The following is a 26476-nucleotide window of genomic DNA, read 5'->3' as shown; positions in this document are numbered from 1 at the left end:
CAACATCAACCGTCCCGGTGGAGGGACACCGATCCCGTAGACGTTGCTGTGTTCTTAAATTAGAGTGCTGTGCACTGGCCAGGGGGACAAAATCCCCTGTGTTGAATGGGAAAGGATATATTTAGCCAAGTTGTCACTGGCCTTGTCTAGTAAACAGAAAAAGCAAAGTCCTTGGCAGCAGAGCAGTTGTCGGAATTCACTGGGAGTTTTCTGGAAGTCACAGCTTAGAGGCCTGCGTACAATGTGTAATAACATTTCTAAATAGGGTGTTTCAGCCATTACCCTTTGAGACAATTTGTGCGTGTTCCAAATGGCATCCTAATGCCTATGTAGTGCACTACTTTTGTCAAGAGCCCTATGGGTGGATAATAATTGCACTAATTATCTGTGGGCGGCATGCACATTCTGGGGCGTATATTGAACATGAACAATAAAACAAATCATACATCAAAGTAAATAAAAACGACACTTACTACAGTGCAACCACCTTTTTTTAAAGCCCAGTCTATAAGATTTTCTTCTGTTCAATGGTCATGTATATTAATCAGAATATATTGATTAGAAGTTTAAAATAGAACAGATAAATTCCTTATGGGCAAAGTACAACATGCCCTGTCATCATCCTCTCATCAACATAGAGATGCTTTGAGATCCCAAGCTAAAAAACAAGTATATTTCCATATATTACAAGTATACTTAAATATACTACAAATCCATATACAGTGCATTCAGAAAGTATTCATACCCCTTGACTTATTCCACATTTTGTTCTTACAGCCTGAATTGAAAATGGTTTAAATTATTTTTTCCTCACCCATCTACACACAATATCCCACAATGACAAAGTGAAACCAAGATTTTTAGAAAATGTTGCAAATGTATTAAATTGAATACAGAAATATATAATTTACATAAGTATTCACACCCCTGAGTCAATACTTTGTAGAAGCACCTTTGGCAGCAATTACAGCTGTGAGTCTTTCTGGGCATATTAAAGGTGCTGAGGGTGCTGCAGCATCCACTTAAAAATCTGAATAATGATGGTCATTAGTAGCCTACCAAACTTGCTAACTGCTTGGTACTTAGCACTCTATTGTCCCTCTAATGACTCTAACATCAATGCAAATGTGTTCGAAAATCTTTTCAAACACTTCATGAGCTCATGTTGTGCAACATTTCTATAGGCTATGCAATTGTGTGAGAAAACAGTGATGGCCTCTAATAAAAAAGAGGAGGATCCCATCAGCTTTCTATAGGCTAGCCCTACTATATATATTTCTCAACTTTCCTAATATTAAGCACATTACTTATATTTACAACAGGAGTATAGCCTACCTGGCTGGCATGAAAATGAACCATGGGAAAAGCGTCCTCCATTCACTATTTAAGTGCAAAGATGACGTATTATTTTCTGCTGCCCCTGTTTTGAGACAGGTGCATGATAATGTTCCATTCTAAATCAAAACAAATTTCACATATATTATTTAGTATATGTAAAGACTAGATTAAATCAAGAATAGTCTGATGGGTGACAATATTAGCCTATCAGTTGAGAGCCATGTCAATGTCAATGATCTCAAGGCAGCTGGGACCATTGTCACCAAGAAAACAATTGGTAACACACTATGCCGTGAAGGACTGAAATCCTGCAGCAGCCACAAGGTCCCCCTGCTCAAGAATACATATACATGCCCGTCTGAAGTTTGCCAATGAACATCTGAATGATTCAGAGGACAACTGGTGAAAGTGTTGTGGTTAGATGAGACCAAAATGGAGCTCTTTGGCATCAACTCAACTCGCCGTGTTTGGAGGAGGAGGAATGCTGCCTATGACCCCAAGAACACCATCTCCACCGTCAAACATGGAGGTGGAAACATTATGCTTTGGGGGTGTTTTTCTGCTAAGGGGACAGGACAACTTCACCGCATCATTTGATGGGGCCATGTACTGTCGAGTCTTGGGTGAGAACCTCCTTCCCTCAGCCAGGGCATTGAAAATGGGTCGTGGATGGGTATTCAGCATGACAATGACCCAAAACACATGGCCAAGGCAACAAAGGAGTAGCTCAAGAAGAAGCACATGAGGGTCCTGGAGTGGCCTAGCCAGTCTACAGATCTTAATCCCATAGAAAATCTGTGGAGAGAGCTGAAGGTTCGAGTTGCCAAACGTCAGCCTCGAAACCTTAATGACTTGGAGAAGATCTGCAAAGAGTGGTGGGACAAAATCCCTCCTGAGATGTGTGCAAACCTGGTGGCCACCTACAAGAAACTGTGATTGCCAACAAGGGTTTTGCCACCAAGTACTAAGTCATGTTTTGCAGAGGGGTCAAATACTTATTTCCCTCATTAAAATGCAAATAATTTTATAACGTACAAACGTACAAAATCAGCAGGGGATCAAATACTTTCCCCCCCCACTGTATAGGAGTACCTGTTTCTTTGTTAACTGCTCAACACAGAATAGACACATGTGCGCGCTCCCTCAAATCGTTTGGAGAAAATAGCCTTTCTATTTTATTCAGCTATGTTGAATTGTATTCTTCATACTATAAAATACTATAGAATAATGCCACGAAATTCTAAGCAAATGTTGTCTGCTAAATAAGTATTTTCTGAATTCTTGTCTGTGGTGTAAGCCTATCATCCACCATGGGACCTTCAGAGCCATTTGTTCCATCAACCTTTTTGACAGCATCCGCCTACGAGACTCTCTGAACTGACTTTGGCAACCTCAATTTTTTACATTTTTATTGTTATTTTTTTATACCCCTTTTTCTCAATGGTAGTTACAGTCTTGTTCCATCTCTGGATCTCCCGTACGGACTCGGGAGAGGCGAAGGTCGAGAGCTGTGCATCCTCCGAAACACGACCCGACAAGCCACACTGCTTATTGACACACTGCTCGCTTAACCCAGAAGCCATCCGCACCAATATGTCAGAGGAAACACCGTACAGCTGACGACCGAAGTCAGCGTGCACGCGCCCAGCCTGCCACAATGGGACAAGGACATCCCAGCCTGCCAAACCCTCCCCTAACCCGGACAACGCTGGTCCAATTGTGCGCCGCCTAATGGGTCTCCCGGGGAGCAGCCGGCTATGACACGGCCCAAGATCGAACCCATATCTGTAGTGACTCCTCTAGCACTGCGATGCAGTTTCTTAGACCTCTGTGCCTCTCGGGAGGCCCCGGCAACCTCAATTTCTGTCACTGTTTTCGGGTATTCCAAGGATTTAGCTTCATGGTCTTCACCACAGTTACAACACTTTTCTCCCATGTCACCCTGCTCCTCCGTACACTCCACTGGCTTCCAGTTGATGCTCGCATCCACTACAAGACCATGTTACTTCCCTACGGAGCAGCAAGAGGAACTGCCCCTCCCTACCTTCAGGCTACGCTCAAGCCCAACACCCCAACCCAAACACTCCATTCTGCCACCTCTAGTCTCTTGACCTTCCCACCTCTACGGGAGGGCAGCTCCCACTCAGTCCAGTCCAAGCTCTTCTCTGTCCTGGCATCCAAATAGTGGAACCAGCTTCCCCCTGATGCTAGAACAGCAGAGTGCCTGTCCATCTTCTGAAAACATCTGAAACCCTACCTCTTCAAAGAATATCTTAAATAATCCCACAGCACACCCCTTACCCCGACCGACCCCCCCCCAATAAATAAGTCCATCATGAACTAACACACACTTGACCCCCTCCCCCTTACTAACTCTGACTTTGCTAATATCTACTTTATTGAGGAATAATGTAGATACTCTGACTGTGATATGTGGTTGTTCCACCTAGCCATCTTAAGATGAATGCACTAACTGTAAGTCGCTCTGCATAAGAGTGAGTAAACTGAGAAAAAATAAGATTGTGTTATGAAACCAAGGTAAATGACAAAGTATGATGGACAAAGCTTTGGAATACTTTAAATGTGCAGAAAGACTAATTCAACTCCATTTTACATTGAATCAGATGGCTCATTTATCACAAAACCTTTTGATGTTGCCAATTACTTGAATGACTATTTCTTTGGCTAAGTAGGCATGAAATGCCAACAACAAGCTGTGAGACATCATATTCATACATAAAAGACTAAATAATGAAAGAAAAGCATTGTCATTTTGAAGAAAAATAAGAAAATGTTTGTCCTCAGACCTGAAGGGCAGCCGTAGTCAATCCGTTACCCAAGAATGGTAAAGCACCCTTTACTGGTTCTAACAGCCAACCAATCATCTTGCTGCTGACTCTTAGCACACTTTGGGATTTTTTTAACAGCTACAATACAATTTCTTTGTAAACAAAATGAACAACACTTTTAGCATGTTAATAGAGAATGGTACTCAGTATGTACTGCACTGACACAAATCCCACACAGCTCTGGCACACACATTTACCCCACCAGACATACCACCAGGGGTATTTTCACAGTCCCCAAATCTAAGAAAGCGTACAATATTATATAGAGCCATTATTGAATGGAACTCCCATCTCAGATTTTCAAGTGAACAGCAAATCTGGTTTAAAAAAAAGAGTTAAAGCCACACTTCATGGCACAATTGGGCTCCCGAGTGGTGCAGCGGTCTAAGGCACTGCATCTTAACGCTAGAGACGTCACTACAGACACCCTGGTTTGAATCCAGGCTGTATCACAACCGGCCGTGATTGGGAGTCCCATAGGGAATTTGTTCTTAACTGACTTGCCTAGTTAAATAAAGGTAAAATAATAAATGCCTCCCCTATTTGACCTAGATATTTTGTGTGTATGTACCGGTATGTTGTCTATGTGTGACATTTTACATTTATGAAGCTCTGTCCTTGAGCGGTTCCTGTCTATTAATGTTCTGTATTATGTCATGTTTCATGTTTTGACCCCAGGAAGAGCAGCTGCAGCTTTTACAACAGCTAATGGGGATCCTAATAAAATGGTAATAATATCTCACGATCGGCTTCTCCCATTCTGAAGACACTTGATACATGTCCAAACATTTTACAGTGGTTACATTGCAAATGTCTGGATATAAAGGCTCTCACAGGACAGTACACATATCCCAACTGCACTCGGGGAAGGAGAGACTCCAGATAAAAATTAAAAATAAACAAGAAGAGACACACTCTTCTCTTTCTTGCCATTTACCACATGATTCATCCTTAGTGCATTGTCCACTCCAAGAACATTCTTAAGTATAGCAATGTCGACTTCTTTCGAGACTCCTGAAATGACTCCCTTGACAGGTACCTTTCTCCGTAGATCAAAAGAACAACACCGCAAATCCATCAATTCAGGTGAGACCCAACACACACTTTTTACCGGGGCCCATAGAGCACTACAGAAGCATTAGGGTGCCATTTGGGACACATCCAGGTTATCTCAAAGGCTACTGGTTGAAACGCCCCCTTTAGAACCACTATTAGTCTATGTATGTGTTACAACCACTGCTCTAGGCCAGGGAAGTGTTCAGTCCAAATGGTAAGAAACTGCTCTAAGCCAGGGAAGTGTTCAGTCCAAACGGTAAGAAGCTGCTCTAGGTCAGGGAAGTATTCAGTCCAAACGGTTAGAAGCTGCTCTAGGCCAGGGAAGTGTTCAGTCCAAATGGTTAGAAGCTGCTCTAGGTCAGGGAAGTGTTCAGTCCAAACGGTTAGAAACTGCTCTAGGTCAAATCAAAAATCAAATCAAATGTATTTATATAGCTTTTCTTACATCAACTGATATATCAAAGTGCTGTACAGAAACCCAGCCTCAAACCCCAAACAGCAAGCAATGCAGGTGTAGAAGCACAGTGGCTAGGAAAAACTCCCTACAAAGGCAGGAACCTAGGAAGAAACCTAGAGAGGAACCAGGCTATGAGGGGTGGCCAGTCCTCTTCTGGCTGTGCCGGGTGGAGATTATAACAGAACATGGCCAAGATGTTCAAATGTTCATAAATGACCAGCATGGTCAAATAATAGTAATCACAGTGAACAGGTCAGGGTTCCATAGCCGCAGGCAGAACAGTTGAGCAGCAGCACAGCCAGGTGGAACTGGGGACAACAAGGAGTCATCATGCCAGGTAGTCCTGAGGCATGGTCCTAGGGCTCAGGTCCTCTGAGAAAGAGAGAAAGAAAGAAAGAGAATTAGAGAGAGTATACTTAAATTCACACAGGACACCGGATAAGACAGGAGATACTCCAGATAACAGACTGACCCTAGCCCCCCGACACAAACTACTGCAGCATAAATACTGGAGGCTGAGACAGGAGGGGTCAGGAGACACTGTGGCCCCATCCGATGATACCCCCGTCAGGGAAGTGTTCAGTCCAAACGGTGAGAAACTGCTCTAGACCAAGGAAGTGCTCAGTTCAAACAGTGAGAAACGGCTCTAGGCCAAGGAAGTGCTCAGTTCAAACAGTGAGAAACTGCTCTAGACCAAGGAAGTGTTCAGTCCAAACAGTTAGAAACTGCTCTAGACCAAGGAAGTGTTCAGTCCAAACAGTTAGAAACTGCTCTAGACCAAGGAAGTGTTCAGTCCAAACAGTTAGAAACTGCTCTAGACCAAGGAAGTGTTCAGTCCAAACTGGGAGAAACTGCTCTAGACCAGGGAAGTGTTCAGCCCGAACGGTTAGGAACTTGTACAGTCGTCAGACCGTCACTGGACACTAGAATGTTTCTCACAAGCTACTAACATCTGTAGAAGAAATGATCATACTTCAATACCCCCCCTCCCTCTCTTTCGCACTGTCTTTCTCTCTCTTTCTCTCTCATTCTCCCTTTCTCTCTAATGCAGGTGTGTCAAACATGTGGCATTCGAGGGGTTCCAATTGGCCTGCGGGTGGTTTGAGTTAAAATAAATAAAATATATATTATTTTAGAATTATATTTTTTAAATGAATAATATAAAACCAAATTAAAACTTTATTGTATCCAGCTCGCTAATAATAACTGAAATGAAAGCTAGACAACTAGGGACCATCAATGTTAAAAAAAAACTATAATTGGGTATGTTTTTACGACCTCATTGAAGACCGAATGCAGCCCCCTGGGCAAAATGAATTTGACACCGCTGCTCTAATGCTTGCAGGCTAGATGCATGTCCTCAACTCTCCCTCTTCCCTCCCTTCCTTTCAACCTCTCCCTCTCAATCTTTCTCACTCCCTCTCCCTCATACATTGAACCACAGGGTTGGTTTGCTGCCTCGGTCAAGTGGAACCCCACAGTGATGCTGCATGTGAACGTCACTTGGAAGCAACCCAACACTTGCTGTGATCAAATCTCAGATTTTTTTCTCATTTCATTTGAGGATGACCCCTATCTGGGCTGCTGTGTCTGATCGGCCATGACCTAAAAAATTATTCCGTTGCTTTGATGTCTCTCACGAACAATGGTCTCAAACACAGAAGCTCTTGGGAATGATGCGAGCCTGAGCACTTCTGTGAGGAACCATATGGGTGGCTGCTGTGTTGGAGGATATGGAGTTGAGAAAAGAGAAAAAATATATATATATCATGAAAGCAACAAAGTCTCAGAGGAAGGCTAGAACAGCCAATAGAGATGAGGCTTAGAACCTGCTTTTAAAGGCAGTTTGAGCAGCTCTCAGATTGTCAGAAAGGGAGTTCTAAAGGCGTGGTGCGTGGGAGAAAAAGACCCAGTCCCTGTCGTGTAGAGCCAGGTCCTGGGGACATGGGACACTACTGACAGTCAAGGCGATGAAAACTACACTTCCAGCCTGGCTGCATCTTTTGCACTTTTGTGTAGATTGCGTTCTAGTTGATACGCGATGGATACATTTAGCTAGTGAATAAAATTAGTTATTTAGGTCATAGATCGTTTCTTGATTATATAAATGTATATCCACTCTTGTGATCTTTTCCACCGAAAGTCGGTGGCCCTTTGTCATCCCTGGTGTCCCACTACAGGGAATAGTGTTAATCCCACATAAGAGCTCTCTGTTGTGTATGTGGTCTATATCCCTTAACTTCACAGGCCTTTTGTGTACTATAATGTTACACACTGCAAGCCTTTTGTGTACTCTACCTTTACACACTACAAGCCTTTTGTGTACTCTACCTTTACACACTATAAGCCTTTTGTGTACTCTACCTTTACACACTATAAGCCTTTTGTGTACTCTACCTTTACACACTACACGCCTTTTGTGTACTCTACCTTTACACACTACAAGCCTTTTGTGTACTCTACCTTTACACACTACAAGCCTTTTGTGTACTCTACCTTTACACACTACACGCCTTTTGTGTACTCTACCTTTACACACTACACACCTTTTGTGCACTCTACCTTTACACACTACAAGCCTTTTGTGCACTCTACCTTTACACACTACACGCCTTTTGTGCACTCTACCTTTACACACTGGCTCTTCATCTGCTCTACTTTTAGACAGCGTACACTGGCTGGCAAGCTGATGGTCTGGGGGCAAACACATGCGATGCTGCTTCCGTCCTTCTCATTGCTAATATCACAGCTGCACCAGGATAAAAATTGTCAGTAAATGCTTACGTTTTCCATATCAATAGAAGTAGGGTTCAAGTGGGGATATGATTCTGTTTAGCTGGATAACATTGCAAATTAAATGACATGGGATTAACAGGAAATTGCATACATTTTGTTGCTGCATGGTGTGTCTTGCCTCAACAATCAAAGTGAATACCGAAATGGTGTTGTATTACATCTGCACCACCGAGAGGATTGGATACTCAGCGGACTTATTCCTTACCCATCTGTGACATCAGTATTCCTAAATTCCAAACGTGAAAGTGTTCGAGGTTGAATCTTATCCTCTGAAAGCCCTCAAAGTTCTCAAAAGTATTTTTTACAGCCTTATATCAGTGTAGAAAAAGTGCATTTAGCAGCTACCATCAATTACTCAATTACTTACTTGAGCCTAATTTCAAACTTTCCCTGTTTGAAGAAATCTAAAATGTAAGATGCCAGCTTGCTTATGTAACCTATAACCTATAGGTACTGTATGTATCAGAGGTAGCAACCAGTGTTTGATGTTTGTTAGGGGTGAGGTATCTACCCACTGGGGGGGACACTAGTTGAATCAACGTATAGGTAGTTCTGATGATGATTATTATTCTTTTTTTATTTGATTGATGTAACAACCTGTTAGTCAGTTTAGGTCAATGTATTTAAGTTTTACCCTCATTTCAATGTTTACAATGATGGTTGAAATGAGATGAAAATAGTACTGGTTGATACAATTTTTTTAAATCCAATGTATTCTCCCTGTTGATTCCATGTCGCAATGTGTTGACAAGTTAAATTGAAAGAATGTTGATTCAACCAGTATGTGCCCAGTGGGTAGTGTGTCTCTTGTCTTTGAAATGTAACCAGAGTAAAGTTGAGATCAAAGAGTAAAGGAAAAATCTACCTCAAAGGAAGGCAGGCGACGAGTCAGGGTCAGGGGTCGTAAGGCATGGCCCTTTGTTCACAGGTAGCCGTGAGGATGCCTCAGGGGATTCTCACTACCGAGCTGACAGGATATTCAAATAAATGGTATCTGGGACACTCTGTTCTGATGGGTGATTTATGACAACACATGGGTGGAACTCCCTCTATGTTGAGTTGATGGGAGATTTAAGTCTTAAGAAGTTGTGAAGTGTTGAAGAATGTGGTGGGATGGCGAATGTCAAGGGAGAGGAGGACAGGAGAAGAGATTTTCAGAGGGCCTTCCACAGGGGCTGTGTGACTGTGTTTGACTGTGTTTGACTGTGTGTGTGCTTGAGTGGCAGTGTGTGTGTGTGTGTGTGTGTGTGTGTGTGTGTGTGTGTGTGTGTGTGTGTATACAACTTGTTTGTGTGTGTGCATAGTCTTTTTGACTTGCCTCACAAGATGGTATATTGTTTCTGTCTCATACCTCAGTCATTGTCAATCACGTGGCCAATTGCATAACCACCTTTCAGAACAAAGAGGTTTGTTCTCAAAGGTGGTAGGCTGCATTGCTCTTCCAAGTTCTTCTATGGGGGCCACATTGATGATGATTGTAGCTGAGGGGCAGTTAGCAGTCACTCTGTGGTTTGACAGATTTCACCAGCTCCTCGTAACATGCAGTTAGCATTTTGAAGTTAGTTAATTAATTGTTAGTTGTAGCATGTTGAAGTTAGTTGTTGTAAATTGTTAATTGTAAGTTATAAGTTAGTTGTTAGCATGCTGTTAGCATGCTGCTGTCAGAATAATATTTCTTTTCTGGGTTTCTTCACTCAAAGCCTCTGTTGTATACACTTCACTTTTCATTCCTTTGCTGTAATCATCTGGGATAGTTTGGTAATGCTAATTATGTTGACTGGCATTTAACATCTCTCTGTAACCTCCAATGTCCTAGAGGGCTGAAGATGTACTTTCTGTATGGTTTGCAAGACTGACATACATGTTGACCTTGGCAGTTCTGAAGAACAGATTATATCATCTGTTCACTCACCATGAGGATACAGAAATGCGTAGGGGGATTTTTCAACCAAAATGTATGTTTTGGATCAAATTCCTCTCACCTTGAGTTGTGTCTGTAGGTCAGTAGTGACAGCATCCACAATAATCTATTGTTTATTTTTGCCACAGCCAAGAGTTAGCATTAGCATTGTCACCCAAAATGTATATAATCCATGGTTCCGACGTAAGCAAATCTGCGTTGCAAGCCGAAACTTCCTCAAAAACATTTCAAACTAACTTTGACAGAGCTTTTTTAATTTGCAAACTGCTGAAATAATTGCTGGAATTTTGTTTCTTAAAACTGGAACTATTTCCTCATGTAGTCTTCCAGCCACTTCTGTTTCTGTCGTTTTGCTGTAACATGGACAACAAAGTTGTGTTATATTGCATTCCATTAGCCACTCAAACGCAGATTGATTACCAGCTGTGAACAAACTCACCAGTGGCTTGATGGACGGGGCTTATTATGCTAACCTCTGGCTGTGGCAAAAGTGAACAACATGTTTTTGTGGACGCTGTTACTTCTGGCTTACAGACACAAGTCAAAGTTTTAACCCAAACATACATTTTGGATGAACTATCCTTTTAATCATAGATTCCTATTGACCTGTTTGTTATCTTGATTTTGGCATCATGACCAGGTGTCATTGAAGGAGATATTCATCACATTCCAATGGTAAAACTGGGGGAAATGTCCCCGGTCCCCAGTGAAAGTTGTGCCCCTGGTAATTAACCATGCAAAGGTTACCTTGATTGAAAACCGCATCCTCTCAGTCAATGATACGACAGGCTATTTACAAAGCGATTGTGGAGGGAGTGGGATTTTAATGGAAACAGATTTTAAAACTGTGTACCAGTGGAATTTCACACTTTATTTATTCATATTATGGTGATAAAATTATTCAGTTGGAAAATGAACATCAAAACAATTGAATATGCTAAATATGAGAAACAAAATCATATTATAAATCAATACTTTGCTTGCAGAAAAGGATGTTGGATAATATGCAAATTATTTTTAATGTACTTTTTTTAAAGTATACTTTAATATATCCTTTGGACATATAAAGTTAAATGTACTTTTTTGAAGAATACTTAAGTAGCTATTCTTGATTTATGAAAAAGCATGTTTCGCAGCTGTGCATATTCCCGTATGTAGAATAAACTATCATTATCATTGTCAACTTTCTCTTTTTCTGCACTCTTCTGAACAAAAATTGAGCACGAACTTTGAAACTCATTAATGGCATACTTATAGTGTACTTGTCATCATGAGCAGAGTTTAATCAAAAACGATGCTTCAACATGAGAACAACTCCAAGTGTATTTTGAATAAATATACTACATTTCAATTAAATTGTATGACATTTAAGTACACTTTTAATAAGTGTGTTTAAAGAGCCACTGAACGTGCCGATTGGCACGTGTGTTTTTCTGTTGCTCATTAGAAAAATTTGATTTCAGTCTTGGAAGTGTGTTTCCTGACCGATTCCGAGTTTGTCTAATGATGTTTGTCCCCCATGATACACTGCAGACATGGAAGGCTATTTCACTTCCTCAAAACCCCCAGAATCAATCTAAGATTGATCTGTAATAAAGAAATATGTAATACATTTTTATGTTTTAGCAGAGGATGTGATAGTTGAGCAATTTTACATCTAACTAAGGTGTTTTGTGCAGTATTTCTCAAGTAAAAAAATGTGCAATGTGTTGTCTTATGTAAACAATGTAGGAGGTGCTGGGCAGGCCTGTCTCACTGTGTATGCTATTGGATAGAGGGCAATCACCACAGCTGTTCACCCCATGATAGTGGACAAATGGACAGCTTCAAATCAAAATGCAACCTTCATTTACCTGTTGTGGCACACGGATGTTCCAAATTGTTTTAGGCGAGACTGACTTTATGACCAAAATTATCTTATTTACACTTTGTAGTCAATTTTGACACTAGAATAACTGTTTCTGAATAATATCTGTTTTCAAAAGCATTCGTTGCTTTTTAAAGGCAGTCGCTCTTTAAATGTAATGATTGGGAACATATAGTATAATAAAATACTAAAAAACAATGCTGTAGTGAACATATAGTATACTTAAAGACAAAAACTATTCATTTCAAATACACTTTTAATAAGTTTATTGAAGTGAAATGATAGCACATTTATAGTATACTTAAAGACATACTAGAAAAAAACATTATATATTATATGAGTATATTATACTAAACAATACTATAAATGCAATATGCTACAATTTCAAAGATTTTACTGAGTTACATTTCACATAAGGAAATCAGTCAATTAAAATAAATTCATTAGGCCCTAATCTTTGGATTTCACGACTGGGAATATAGATATGCATCTGTTCTTCACACATACCTTAAAAAAAAAATGGGCGTCACAATGAGCCTCAAGATCTCGTCACAGTATTTCTGTGCACGCAAATTGCCATCGATAAAACACAATTGTGTTCATTGTCCGTAGCTTACGCCTGCCAATACCATAACCCCACCGCCACCATGGGTCACTCTGTTCACAACGTTGACATCAGCAAACTGCTCGCCCAAGCAACGCCATGCACGTGGTCTGCGGTTGTGAGGCCGGTTGGACGTACTTCCAAATTCTCTAAAACGACGTTGGAGGCGGCTTATGGTAAAGAAATGAACATTACATTCTCTGGCAACAGCTTTGGTGGATATTCCTACAGTTAGCATGCCAATTGCACTCTCCCTCAAAACTTGAGACATCTGTTGCATTGTGTTGTGTGACAAAACTGCACATTTTAGAGAGGCCTTGTATTGTCCCCAACACATGATCATACTGTTTAATCAGCTTCTTGATATGCCACACCCATCAGGTGGAAGGATTATCTTGGCAAAATGTGAGATTATATTTTTGTTCACTGTGTATGAATTAGTTGTATATTTGTAATTTATTAAAATATAAAATATTTCCACTTGGGTTCTCAAAGCAGCTCTGGATGACATGGTATGGTGTACTTTGCCCATAAGAAATTTCAGTTATATATTTTTTTACTTATAATCAATACAGTACATTATGATTAATTTAAATGACCATTGAACAGCAGCAAATCTTAGACTGTTCTTAAAAAAATAACAATTTGTTTTATTGTTCATGTTCAATATACACCCTCATAACTCCTACAATAATCATCCACAGGGCCCCTCTCATCTCAGCCAGCAACTCCAGGCGCAAAAGGCCATCCACTTCCAACGATTCATCCATCTCATCTGTCTCAATAAAGATATGAAAGAAGGGAATTTAGGAGGGAACGAAAGTTAGCCAGATCTGTCTCATTGGACTATGTACCTCTTTAAAAAACAATAAAGATATGAAATAAGGGAATTCTGTTATCCTTTATAATAAAGTAAAAAGAGTGCACATTTTTACAATGTGAAGCTGTGCCAAAACTATAGCACATATGATGACAGACTCAACCCATCTGCTCCATGTATGATTTACTGTATCTGTAACCATGACTCAATGTTACCTTTCAGAATTCAAGGTTGCGTTAAAGAACATTACATGAAGATTGATCCAATTTCCTTCTGGAAATTAATTTAATGATACGTTCAAATTCTTACACCTCAACATTCGCTTTTCCACAGAAAAATAACATGCATGGACCTCCTTCTCTGAAGTTAGGTCTTTCCTACAGTGTTCTGTGTTACCAAAAATAAGAACAACTGAGAAACTCATCTGGTAATATGCTTTAATGAGCTCAACAGAATCTGTAATTCATGAATTGCCTATGAATAGTCCGCAAACACAAATCAATTAGGGATTAATAAGAGGGATTCCTGTAGTCTATTTCGGAAGGCCTGGCTGACAAGTGGGTTCGTCTGGAGTCCCTGCACCAAGCAAATAATATAAACAAATCTGGTTTATAAAGCAAAGCTGCAACGCTTACCCCAAAAAGTATATATACTTTTATTTTTTTTATAAAAATAATAATAATTACATTTGCACCCTATCCTAAGTGAAGACTTGCTGACAGTGGGAGAAGTTCACTGTCAGCTAATGCTTGGTTTGAGTTTAAGTTTATTTTTATGATAATTTTTATTTTTACAGGGACAGTGCAGATTAATCAACGTTTCAGTAGATGCTCTACTATCTACAGACTATCAGGAACTTGACTTTCAACAAGAAAGTGTTTGTAATCCATCTACAGATGTTCAACAAACTATCAGCAGCATTTCAACAGCATATCTGTAGCCTGTCAGTAATATTCCAACAGTGTGTCCCTTTGTTTGCACAAATACCAAGCCCATCTATAGAGGAACAACAAACAATCTGGAGACTATTAGCAGCATCTCAACTGCACAACTTAACAGCAGTTGAAATAAATCGTTTGTTGGACTACAGACACTTTCTTGTTGAAAGTCTACAGACATGAAGATGAGATGTTCCTGATAGTCTGTACATAGTTTGTAGAGCATATCCAAACAAAGTGTTACCAAAGTCCTTGCCTCTCCATTCCCAGAACTGTTGTGTGGTGAGAATTCTAGCACAAAATGGCTGCTAGAGTTTATCACCCATCTGGCAAGTCATGGAGTCATCCCTGCAGCCAGCCCTCAGTTAGCCCATTGCCCTCAAGTCAGCCGTCAAAGTCACAGGTTTGTTAGGCCTCACATATAGGTATAACTGATTTTTCTTTAAAAGAGTGACTTTTTTTATGTTGTTCATCAGTGGATTGTCCAGGACTATGTACAAAAAGTGCTGTAATTTCTAGCCCGGGTGCTGTAATTTCAACACCTGGCTTGGTTCTCCAGCCCGGGTGTTGTACACGGGCCTTAGGGGGCTATGCCTGCCCTATCATACCTCCTTTCCCGTCCAAATAAAATACATGGTTGAATGAAATCTTGTGTGGCACATTTTGTTTATTTGTTGCTATGACACTTATGTATGATATTGATATTTTGCTCGTTTAGAGTTTAAATTAATAATTTTATTATTAAATATGGCTCAAGTAGGCTTATTATGAATGACAGGGTTTTAGACCTATCATAAATACATCTTAAGGTGCATGTCTCTATTTACTGCTGATTCAAATGAATAATAGTGGGTGGAGCATTAGGTAAACGGTGTGCCTCAGTGATCGTTCGGGAATGTCAAGTTTGATAGTAGGCTACTGTAACGTGTTTCTTCATCGTGGTCAAAATGGATATTAGAAATTGGTTTGCAATAAATAATGCCTCATCTGCTGCAACAAGTGCCACTGGGCCTCCTCTAGTCAAAACCACTGCTACAGTTTCTGGTGATGATGGCAATGCAGAGGCAAGTCCACAGAGGTTGCTCTTTATTGATTTGACATTTACAAAGGAATCTGTAGAGAATGTCAATGTTGAAATAAATTGATCTTTGTACACTGAACAATAATATAAACACAACATGTAAAGTGTTGGGCCCATGTCTCCTGAGCTGAAATATGATCCCAGAAATGTTCCATTATTTTTAATTTTATTTCACCTTTATTTAACCAGGTAGGCCAGTTGAGAACAAGTTCTCATTTACAACTGTGACCTGGCCAAGATAAAGCAAAGCAGTGTGCCAAAAACAACAACACAGAGTTACACATGGGATAAACAAACGTACAGTCAATAACACAATAGAAAAATCTGTATACAGTGTGCGCAAATGAAATAAGGAGGTAAGGCAATAAATAGGCCGTAGTGGCAAAGTAATCACAATTTAGCAAATTAACACGAGTGATAGATGTGCAGATGAGGATGTGCAAGTAGAAATACTGGTGTGCAAAAGAGCAGAAGAAAAAAAAATATGGTGGGCTGTGTACAGATGGGCTGTGTACAGCTGCAGCGATCGGTAAGCTGCTCTGACAGCTGATGCTTAAAGTTAGTGAGGGAGATATGAGTCTCCAACTTCAGTGATTTTTGCAGTTCGTTCCAGTCATTGGCAGCAGAGAACTGGAAAGAAAGGCGGCCAAAGTAAGTGTTGGCTTTGGGGATGACCAGTGAAATATACCTGCTGGAACGCGTGCTATGGGTGGATGTTGCTATGGTGACCAGTGAGCTGAGATAAGGCGGAGCTTTACCTAGCAGAGACTTATAGATGACCTGGAGCCAGTGGGTTTGGCAACGAAAATGTAGCGAGGACCAGACAATGAGAGCATACAGGTCGCAGTGGTGGGTAGTATAAGGGGCTTTGGTGACAAAACGGATGACACTGTGATAGACTGCATCCAATTTGCTGAGTAGAGTGTTGGAGGCTATTTGTAAATGACATCGCTGAAGTCGAGGATCGGTAGGATAGTCAGTTTTACGAGGGTATGTTTGGCAGCATGAGTGAAGGAGGCTTTGTTGTGAAATAGGAAGCCGATTCTAGATTTAATTTTGGATTGGAGATGCTTAATATGAGTCTGGAAGGAGAGTTTACAGTCTAGCCAGACACCTAGGTATTTATAGTTGTCCACACATTCTAAGTCAGAACCGTTGGGTGGGCGGGTGCGCGCAGCGACCAGTTGAAGAGCATGCATTTCATTTTACTAGCATTTAAGAGCAGTTGGAGGCCACGGAAGGAGTGTTGTATGGCATTGAAGCTCGTTTGGAGGTTTGTTAACACAGTGTCCAAAGAAGGGCCAGATGTATACAGAATTGTGTCGTCTGCGTTGAGGTGGATCAAAGAATCACCTGCAGCAAGAGCGAAATCGTTGATATATACAGAGAAAAGAGTCGGCCCGAGAACTGAACCCTGTGGCACCCCCATAGAGACTGCCAGAGGTCCGGACAACAAGCCCTCCAATTTCACACACTGAACTCTTTCTGCGAAGTAGTTAGTGAACCAGGCGAGGCAGTCATTTGAGAAACCAAGGCTGTTGAGTATGCCGATAAGAATACAGTGATTGACAGAGTCGAAAGCCTTGACCAGGTTGATGAAGACGGCTGCACAGTACTGTCTTTTATCGATGGCGGTTATGATACCATTTAGGACCTTGGCTGAGGTACACTCGTGACCAGCTCGGAAACCGGATTGCATAGCGGAGAACGTACGGTGGAATTTGAAATGGTCGGTGATCTGTTTGTTCACTTGGCTTTCGATGCACAAAAAGCTTATTTCTCACAAATTTGTTTACATCCCTTTTAGTCATAATTTCTCCTTTGCCATCCACCTTACAGGTGTGGCATATCAAGAAGCTGATTAAACAGCATGTTCCTTCCAGTATCCAGCAACTTTGCACAGCCATTGAAGAGGAGTGGGACAACATTCCACAGGCCACAATCAACAACCTGATCAACTCCTACTGTATGGAAAGGAGATGTATTGTGCTGCATGAGTTAAATGGTGGTCACACCAGATACTGACTGGTTTCCTGATCCACATCCCTACTTTTTTTTAAAGGTATCTGTGACCTACATATGCATATCTGTATTCCCAGTCATGTGAAATCCATAGATTAGGGTGCTGACTAACTGGCAGTTGTCTTCACTGACATTTTCAACATGTCCCTGATTGAATCTGTAATACCAACATGTTTCAAGCAGACCACCATAGTCCCTGTGCCCAAGAACACAAAGGCAACCTGCCTAAATGACTACAGACCCGTAGCACTCACGTCCGTAGCCATGAAGGGCTTTGAAAGGTTGGTAATGGCTCACATCAACACCATTATCCCAGAAACCCTAGACCCACTCCAATTTGCATTCCGCCCAAACAGATCCACAGATGATGCAATCTCTATTGCACTCCACACTGCCCTTTCCCACCTGGACAAAAGCAACACTTATGTGAGAATGCTATTCATCGACTACAGCTCAGCGTTCAACACCATAGTACCCTCAAAGCTCATCACTAAGCTAAGGATCCTGGGACTAAACACCTCCCTTTACAACTGGATCTTGGACTTCCTGATGGGCTGCCCCCAGGTGGTGAGGGTAGGTAGCAACATATCTGCCACGCTGATCCTCAACACTGGAGCTCCCCAGGGGTGCGTGCTCAGTCCCCTCCTGTACTCCCTGTTCACCCACGACTGCATGGCCAGGCATGACTTCAACACCATCATTAAGTTTGCAGACGACACAACAGTGGTAGGCCTGATCACCGACAACGACGAGACAGCCTATAGGGAGGAAGTCAGAGAACTGGCCGGGTGGTGCCAGAATAACAACCTATCCCTCAACATAACCAAGACTAAGGAGATTATTGTGGACTACAGGAAAAGGAGGACCAAGCATGCCTCCATTCTCATTGACGGGGCTGTTGTGGAGCAGGTTGAGAGATTCAAGTTCCTTGGTGTCCACATCAACAACTAACTAGAATGGTCCAAACACACCAAGACAGTCGTGAAGAGGGCACGACAAAGCCTATTCCCCCTCAGGAAACTAAAAAGATTTGGCATGGGTCCTGAGATTCTCAAAAGGTTCTACAGCTGCAACATCGAGAGCATCCTGACTGGTTGCATCACTGCCTGGTAAGGCAATTGCTCGGCCTCTGACCGCAAGGCACTTCAGAGGGTAGTGCGTACAGCCCGGTACATCACTGGGGCTAAGCTGCCTGCCATCCAGGACCTCTACACCAGGCGGTGTCAGATGAAGGCCCTAAAAATTGTCAAAGACATCAGCCACCCCAGCTACCCCAGTCATAGACTGTTCTCTCTACTACCGCATGGCAAGCAGTACCGGAGTGCCAAGTCTAGGACAAAAACGCTTCTCAACAGTTTTTTCCCCCAAGCCATAAGACTCCTGAACAGGTAATCAAATGGCTACCTGGACTATTTGCATTGTGTGCCCCCCAACCCCTCTTTTTACGCTGCTGCTGCTCTCTGTTCATCATATATGCATAGTCACTTTAACTATACATTCATGTACATACTACCTCAATTGGGCCGACCAACCAGTGATCCCGCACATTGGCTAACCGGGCAATCTGCATTGTGTCCCACCCACCACCCGCCAACCCCTCTTTTACGCTACTGCTACTCTCTGTTCATCATATATGCATAGTCACTTTAACCATATCGACATGTACATACTACCTTAATCAGCCTGACTAACCGGTGTCTGTATGTAGCCTCGCTACTTCTATAGATTCGCTACTGTATATAGCCTGTCTTTTTACTGTTGTTTTATTTCTTTACCTACCTATTGTTCACCTAATACCTTTTTTGCACTATTGGTTAGAGCCTATAAGTAAACATTTCACTGTAAGGTCTACACCTGTTGTATTCAGCGCACGTGACAAATAAACTTTGATTTGATTTGAATTAATTTATTTCAGTTGAATTATTTACTTATATGAACTGTAACTCAGTAAAATCTTTGAAATTGTTGCATGTAGCATTTTACATTTTTTGTTCAATATATTTAAAGCAGTAGCTTTTCTTATTGTTATTGTAGATTTTTGTGTTTATTATTATTGTAATATGGATAACCTGGTTAAGCTAGCTAGCTACAGTGTCAACCATGTAATGTTAGCTAGCTAACGTTAGTTAGATCAACCGTTCAGTCCAGCACAGCCTCCTCCCAATCCATTGCTCTCTCTTAGTCTCTGTGTGTGTAAATGTCATTGTTTTTATGACAAGGCCTATAAGCATATCTGTCATACAGTGCATCATCTCGGTAGGATTTTTGTGCAAAATAGCTAGCAACTAGAAATAAAAATAAAAAATGTATATATTTTTTCAGGCTTGAAGCAGCTCAACTGAGGGGAGGAGAAGTAGCTAGCCAAGAAAATAAAATACCCTTTAAAGTGGAAAAGAGAGGTTTGGAAGAGAATGAGGATGGAGGGTAAATTCTACCTTGGCAGGAAAAACATGATTGAGTTGGCTATGGCAATTGATATCTGCACTGTTGGATTATTTATTACTACCTTGATGTTGATGTTTATTTCCATGCTGAAATGTATCTGATTTGCATACTAGTAACATGATTGATAGTGGAATGTCGATATTGATTATTGTTTGACTGTTCTATCACTAACTTGATCCTCCTTGATATTTCATTCTGAGGAAGAAATGAAACATCACACTTGGTGAAAATCTTCTTTAGTTTGCATTCACCATCACATGTACTAGAAATTATATTGTGAAATGAATTTGTATTAATTCTATTGAAATTGCTAAATTATTTCAATGTATTATTAAGTCAACCTTGATTGAGACTTTGTTTGATGTGTCTTCCTGTGTTGGAGGACATCTGCAAGATGGTGCTGGCCCCCTTAAATAATAAATGAATGTCAAATCAACAAGTTGTTGTTATTTTTGTTTGCTGTCACAGTTTACCTTAAGGTGTAAAAAATGTGCGAACAACATTTGCAACTAGTACTTAAGTGGGCTACTTTTCCTTGAGTAAATTACAATCTAAGTAACAGTACTTTTACTTAAGTACAGATTGTCAGTACTTTACCCACCTCTGGAAGTAAGAGATCAATGTACCGGCAATGTGGAAGCCTACTGATTGCCAGCAGGTCACGGCAACGTGTGGAACGTGGCCATGGGCATGTATGTTGTGCATTTTATTACGGGTTTCAAATGTTCTATAACAATGGGAATTCCATCCTCACCGATTGTATGTATACTCTACATCACCAAAAGTATGTGGACAGCTGCTCGTTGAACAACTCATTCCAAAATCATGGGAATGAATATGGAGTTAAAATTAAATCAAATGTTATTCGTCACATGCTTCAAATACAACAGCTGTAGACCTTACCATGAAATGCTTACTTACAAGCCCTTAACCAACAATGCAGTTTTAAGAAAATAGAGTTAACAAAATAGTTACTGAATAAAGTAAAGTAAAAAAAATATTGAATAAACTAAAGTAAAAAAGAAAAAGAAAAAACAAGAACAATAACGATCCTATATAAAGGCGGTACCGGTAACGAGTCAATGTGCGGGGTACAGGTTAGTCGAGTTGGTCCCCCCTTTGCTACTATAACAGCCTCCACTCTTCTGAGAAGGCTTTACACTAGATATTGGAACATTGCTGCAGGGACTTGCTTCCATTCAGCCACAAGAGCATTAGTGAGGTTGGGCACTGATGTTGGACGATTAGACCTGGCTCGCAGTCGGTGTCCCAATTCATCCCAAAGGTGTTTCATTGGGTTGAGGTCAGGGCTTTGTGCAGGCCAGTCAAGTTCTTCAACACCGATCTCGACAAGCCATTTCTGTATGGACCTCGCTTTGTGCACGGGGGCATTGTCATGCTGAAACAGCAGGAAAGGGACTTCCCCAAACTGTTGCCACAAAGATGGAAGTACAGAATCATCTAGAATGTCATTGTATGCTGTAGCGTTAACATTTCCCTTCGCTGGAACTAAGGGGCCTAGCCCGAACCATGAAAAACAGTCCCAGACCTCCTCCACCAAGCTTTAGACTTGGCACTGTGCATTGCGACAAGTAGCATTCTCCTGGCATCCGTCAAACCCAGATTCATCCGTTGGACTGCCAGATGGTGAAGCGTGATTCATCATAACAGAGAACGCGTTTCCACTGCTGCAGTCTAATGGTGGTGAGCTTTACACCACTCCAGTCGTCGCTTGTCATTGCGCATGGGGATCTTAGGCTTGTGTGCTGCCTGCTCGGCTATGGAAACCAATTTCATGAAGCTCCCAACGAACAGTTATTGTGCTGACATTGCTTCCAGAGGCAGTTTGGAACTCAGTAGTGAGTATCGCAACCTAGGACAGACGATTTTTACAAGCTACGCACTTCAGCACTTGGCGGTCCCGTTCTAGGAGCTTGTGTGGCCTACCACATCGCGGCTGAGCCGTTGTTACATTACATATTACATTTACGTCATTTAGCTGACGCTCTTATCCAGAGCGACTTACAAATTGGTGCATTCACCATATGATATCCAGTGGAACAACCACTTTACAATAGTACATCTATATCTTTTTTGGGGGGGGGGGTAGGGGGGAGGGTTAGAAGGATTACTTAATCCTATCCCAGGTATTCCTTAAAGAGGTGGGGTTTCAGGTGTCTCCAGAAGGTGGTGTTTGACTCCGCTGTCCTGGCGTCGTGAGGGAGCTTGTTCCACCATTGGGGTGCCAGAGCAGCGAACAGTTTTGACAGGGCTGAGCGGGAACTGTGCTTCCGCAGAGGTAGGGAGGCGAGCAGGCCAGAGGTGGATGAACGCAGTGCCCTTCTTTGGGTGTAGGGACTGATCAGAGCCTGAAGTTACGGAGGTGCCGTTCCCCTCACAGCTCCGTAGGCAAGCACCATGGTCTTGTAGCAGATGCGAGCTTCAACTGGAAGCCAGTGGAGTGTGCGGAGGAGCGGGGTGACATGAGAGAACTTGGGAAGGTTGAACACCAGACGGGCTGCGGCGTTCTGGATGAGTTGTAGGGGTTTAATGGCACAGGCAGGGAGCCCCGCCAACAGCGAGTTGCAGTAATCCAGACGGGAGATGACAAGTGCCTGGACGTTTCCACTTCACAATTACAGCACTTACAGTTGACCGGGGCAGCTCTAGCAGGGCAGAAATTTGATGAACTGACTTGTTGGAAAGGTGGCATCCTATTACGGTACCACGTTTAAAGTCACTGAGCTCTTCAGTAAGGCCATTCTACTGCCAGTGTTTGTCTATTGAGATTGCATGTCTGTGTGCTCAATTTTATACACCTGTCAGCAACCGGTGTGACTGAAATAGCCGAATCCAATAATTTGAAGGGGTGTCCACATACTTTTGCATATGTAGCGTATATTTTTTACATCTCAATAAAGTATGCTGACAGCTAACATACGTCAGGTAGCTGACAGCTAACATACGTCAAAATATGCCGTAATTAAAACGGTCACACGGTGCACAATCTAATCAGTGCATATCATGTTGCCTTCCTAGGCGTTACCATCCTGTGTTATTGGGCATGACTGGGCATGATTGAAATCAAAACCCAAACCTCAAATATCTGAGGATTTAGGAATCCTCCCTAAATCGCGCAAATCTCTGTTTGGAAGATGCTGACTTTATGAGAAAAATGATCCTACCTACACTTTTTTTGTCAATGTGGGTACTACAATATATAGTGTATCATAAACTTTTGTATAAGGTAAAGAAAAATACTAAACTTCTCATACTATGAAAGGGTATGAAAGAATTTAGCATCTGGAGTTGTTTTTCTTTGCCAGGAAAATGATCTTATTTTATAGTAAGTGTGAGTACGTGCCTGTGTAATAACTTTCACTTGTTTCACCTCTTCAAGTATATTCTAGTATGGGAACGGCATGTCTATGTTAGTGTTGTTTCTGGCTGAGGATGTAAATGAGGGTTGGATCAAGAGGAACGCCTGGAGCGAGAAGTTGCCCTACATATTTAAGTACTTGCAACAGTCCTGCTACATTACCACCATGGGCGATATTGACTATGTGTCACAAGACAACAGTAAAGTAAGCACACTATCCAGACAGGAAGTACATTGCTACCCTATGTTGAGAAGTTATGTTTCTGTCTAGTTCCAGATGATTAATTAATTTACAATTTTTGGTTTCTGCTCATTTTTGGAAAGTATAAATGGAAAGTATAAATGTGTGGGTACTGACTCAAATGTAACACAGAGCCGAATTTGGCTGGGTTGGAATCCAAGCTATAAGGGGTCTCACAGCCCAATATCTACTGTGCCTTCAGAAAGTATTCACAACCCTTGACTTTTTCCACATTTTGTTGTGTTACAGCTTGAATTTGAAATGAATTCAATTGAGATTTTTTGTCACTGACCTACACATAATACCCCATAATGTCAAAGTGGAATTATGTTTTTCGAAATTTCTACTAATTAATACAAGATATAAACTGAATTGTCTTGAGTCAATAAGTATTCAACCCAACCCCTTTGTTATGGCAAGCCTAAATAAGCTAAGGAGAACAATTTGTAATAAATAAATAAAAAATGGGCTTAACAAGTAACATAATAAATTGCTTAGACTCTGTGTGTGAAAGTAGTGTTTAACAAGATTTGAGAATGACTACCTCATCTCTGTACCCCACATACAATTATCTGTAACATACCTAAGTCGACCAGTACATTTAAAACAGAGATTCAACCACAAAGACCAGGAAGGTTTTCAAAAGCCTTGCGACGAAGGGCACCTATTGGTAGATGGGTAAAAATAAGAAAGCAGACAATGAATATCCCTTTCAGCATGGTGAAGTTATTCATTACACTTTGGATGGTGTATCAATACACCCAGTCACTGGAAGGAAACCGCTCAGGGATTTCACCATGAGGCCAATGGTGACTTTAAAACAGTTCAGAGTTTTATGGCTGTGACAGGAGAAAACTGAGGGTGGATCAACAACATTGTACTTACTCCCCAATACTAACCTAATTGACAGAGTGAAATAAGGAACCCTTTACAGAATAAAAATATTCTAAAACTGTTTGCAAAATGGCACTAAAGTAATACTGTAAAATATGTGGCAAAGCAATTAACTTTTTGTCCTGAATACAAAGTGTTATGTTTAAGGGGCAAATCCAATACAACACATTACTGAGTACCATGCTCCATTTTTTTTCAAGCATACAGTAGTGGTGGCTGCATCATGTTATGTGTATGCTTGTAATCGTTAAGGACTGGGGAGTTTTTCAGGAAAGAAAATGTATGGAATGGAGTTAAGCACAGACAAAATCCTAGAGGAAAACCTGGTTCAGTCTGCTTTCCACCAGACTCTGGGAGATTAATTCACATTTCAGCAAGACAATTACTTAAAACACAAAGGCAAATCTAAACTGGAGTTGCTTACCTAGAAGACAGTGAATGTTTCTGAGTGGCAGAGTTACAGTTTTTACTTAAATCTACTTGAAAATCTATGGCAAAACCTGAAAATGATTGTCTAGCAATAATCAACAATCAATTGGACAAAGCTTGAATAATTTTGAAAATAATAATGGGCAAATGTTGCACAATATTTGAAATTGTTGTGTGATGCGTATATACACTGCTCAAAAAAATAAAGGGAACACTTAAACAACACAATGTAACTCCAAGTCAATCACACTTCTGTGAAATCAAACTGTCCACTTAGGAAGGAACACTGATTGACAATACATTTCACATGATGTTGTGCAAATGGAATAGACAACAGGTGGAAATTATAGGCAATTAGCAAGACACCCCCAATAAAGGAGTGGTTCTGCAGGTGGGGACCACAGACAACTTCTCAGTTCCTATGCTTCCTGGCTGATGTTTTGGTCACTTTTGAATGCTGGCGGTGCTTTCACTCTAGTGGTTGCATGAGACGGAGTCTACAACCCACACAAGTGGCTCAGGTAGTGCAGCTCATCCAGGATGGCACATCAATGCGAGCTGTGGCAAGAAGGTTTGCTGTGTCTGTCAGCGTAGTGTCCAGAGCATGGAGGCACTACCAGGAGACAGGCCAGTACATCAGGAGATGTGGAGGAGGCCGTAGGAGGGCAACAACCCAGCAGCAGGACCGCTACCTCCGCCTTTGTGCAAGGAGGAGCAGGAGGAGCACTGCCAGAGCCCTGCAAAATGACCTCCGGCAGGCCAGAAATGTGCATGTGTCTGCTCAAACGGGGGGCCCGACGTCCACAGGTGGGGGTTGTGCTTACAGCCCAACACCGTGCAGGACATTTGGCATTTGCCAGAGAACACCAAGATTGGCAAATTCGCCACTGGTGCCCTGTGCTCTTCACAGATGAAAGCAGGTTCACACTGAGCACGTGACAGACGTGACAGAGTCTGGAGACGCCGTGGAGAACGTTCTGCTGCCTGCAACATCCTCCAGCATGACCGGTTTGGCGGTGGGTCAGTCATGGTGTGGGGTGGCATTTCTTTGGGGGGCCGCACAGCCCTCCATGTGCTCGCCAGAGGTAGCCTGACTGCCATTAGGTACCGAGATGAGATCCTCAGACCCCTTGTGAGACCATATGCTGGTGCGGTTGGCCCTGGGTTCCTCCTAATGCAAGACAATGCTAGACCTCATGTGGCTGGAGTGTGTCAGCAGTTCCTGCAAGAGGAAGGCATTGATGCTATGGACTGGCCCGCCCTTTCCCCAGACCTGAATCCAATTGAGCACATCTGGGACATCATGTCTCGCTCCATCCACCAATGCCACGTCGCACCA

At 41.7% G+C, this 26476-nt stretch overlaps 1 long non-coding RNA gene across 1 annotated transcript; it reads left to right on the top strand.

Moving 5' to 3' along the window:
• Positions 1-4876: 4876 nt before the first annotated feature.
• Positions 4877-15292, top strand: LOC115197560 (uncharacterized). The gene is made up of 3 exons (XR_003879030.1): positions 4877-4915; positions 5239-5273; positions 13593-15292. It is a non-coding gene; the product is annotated as an uncharacterized LOC115197560 (long non-coding RNA).
• The last annotated feature ends 11184 nt before the right edge of the window (positions 15293-26476 follow it).

This window comes from Salmo trutta, chromosome 7 (assembly GCF_901001165.1).
Source record: "Salmo trutta chromosome 7, fSalTru1.1, whole genome shotgun sequence".
NCBI classification, from domain to species: Eukaryota; Metazoa; Chordata; class Actinopteri; order Salmoniformes; family Salmonidae; genus Salmo; species Salmo trutta.
Note: the sequence above shows the minus strand (reverse complement) of the source record. Positions and strands in the feature narration are given on the sequence as shown.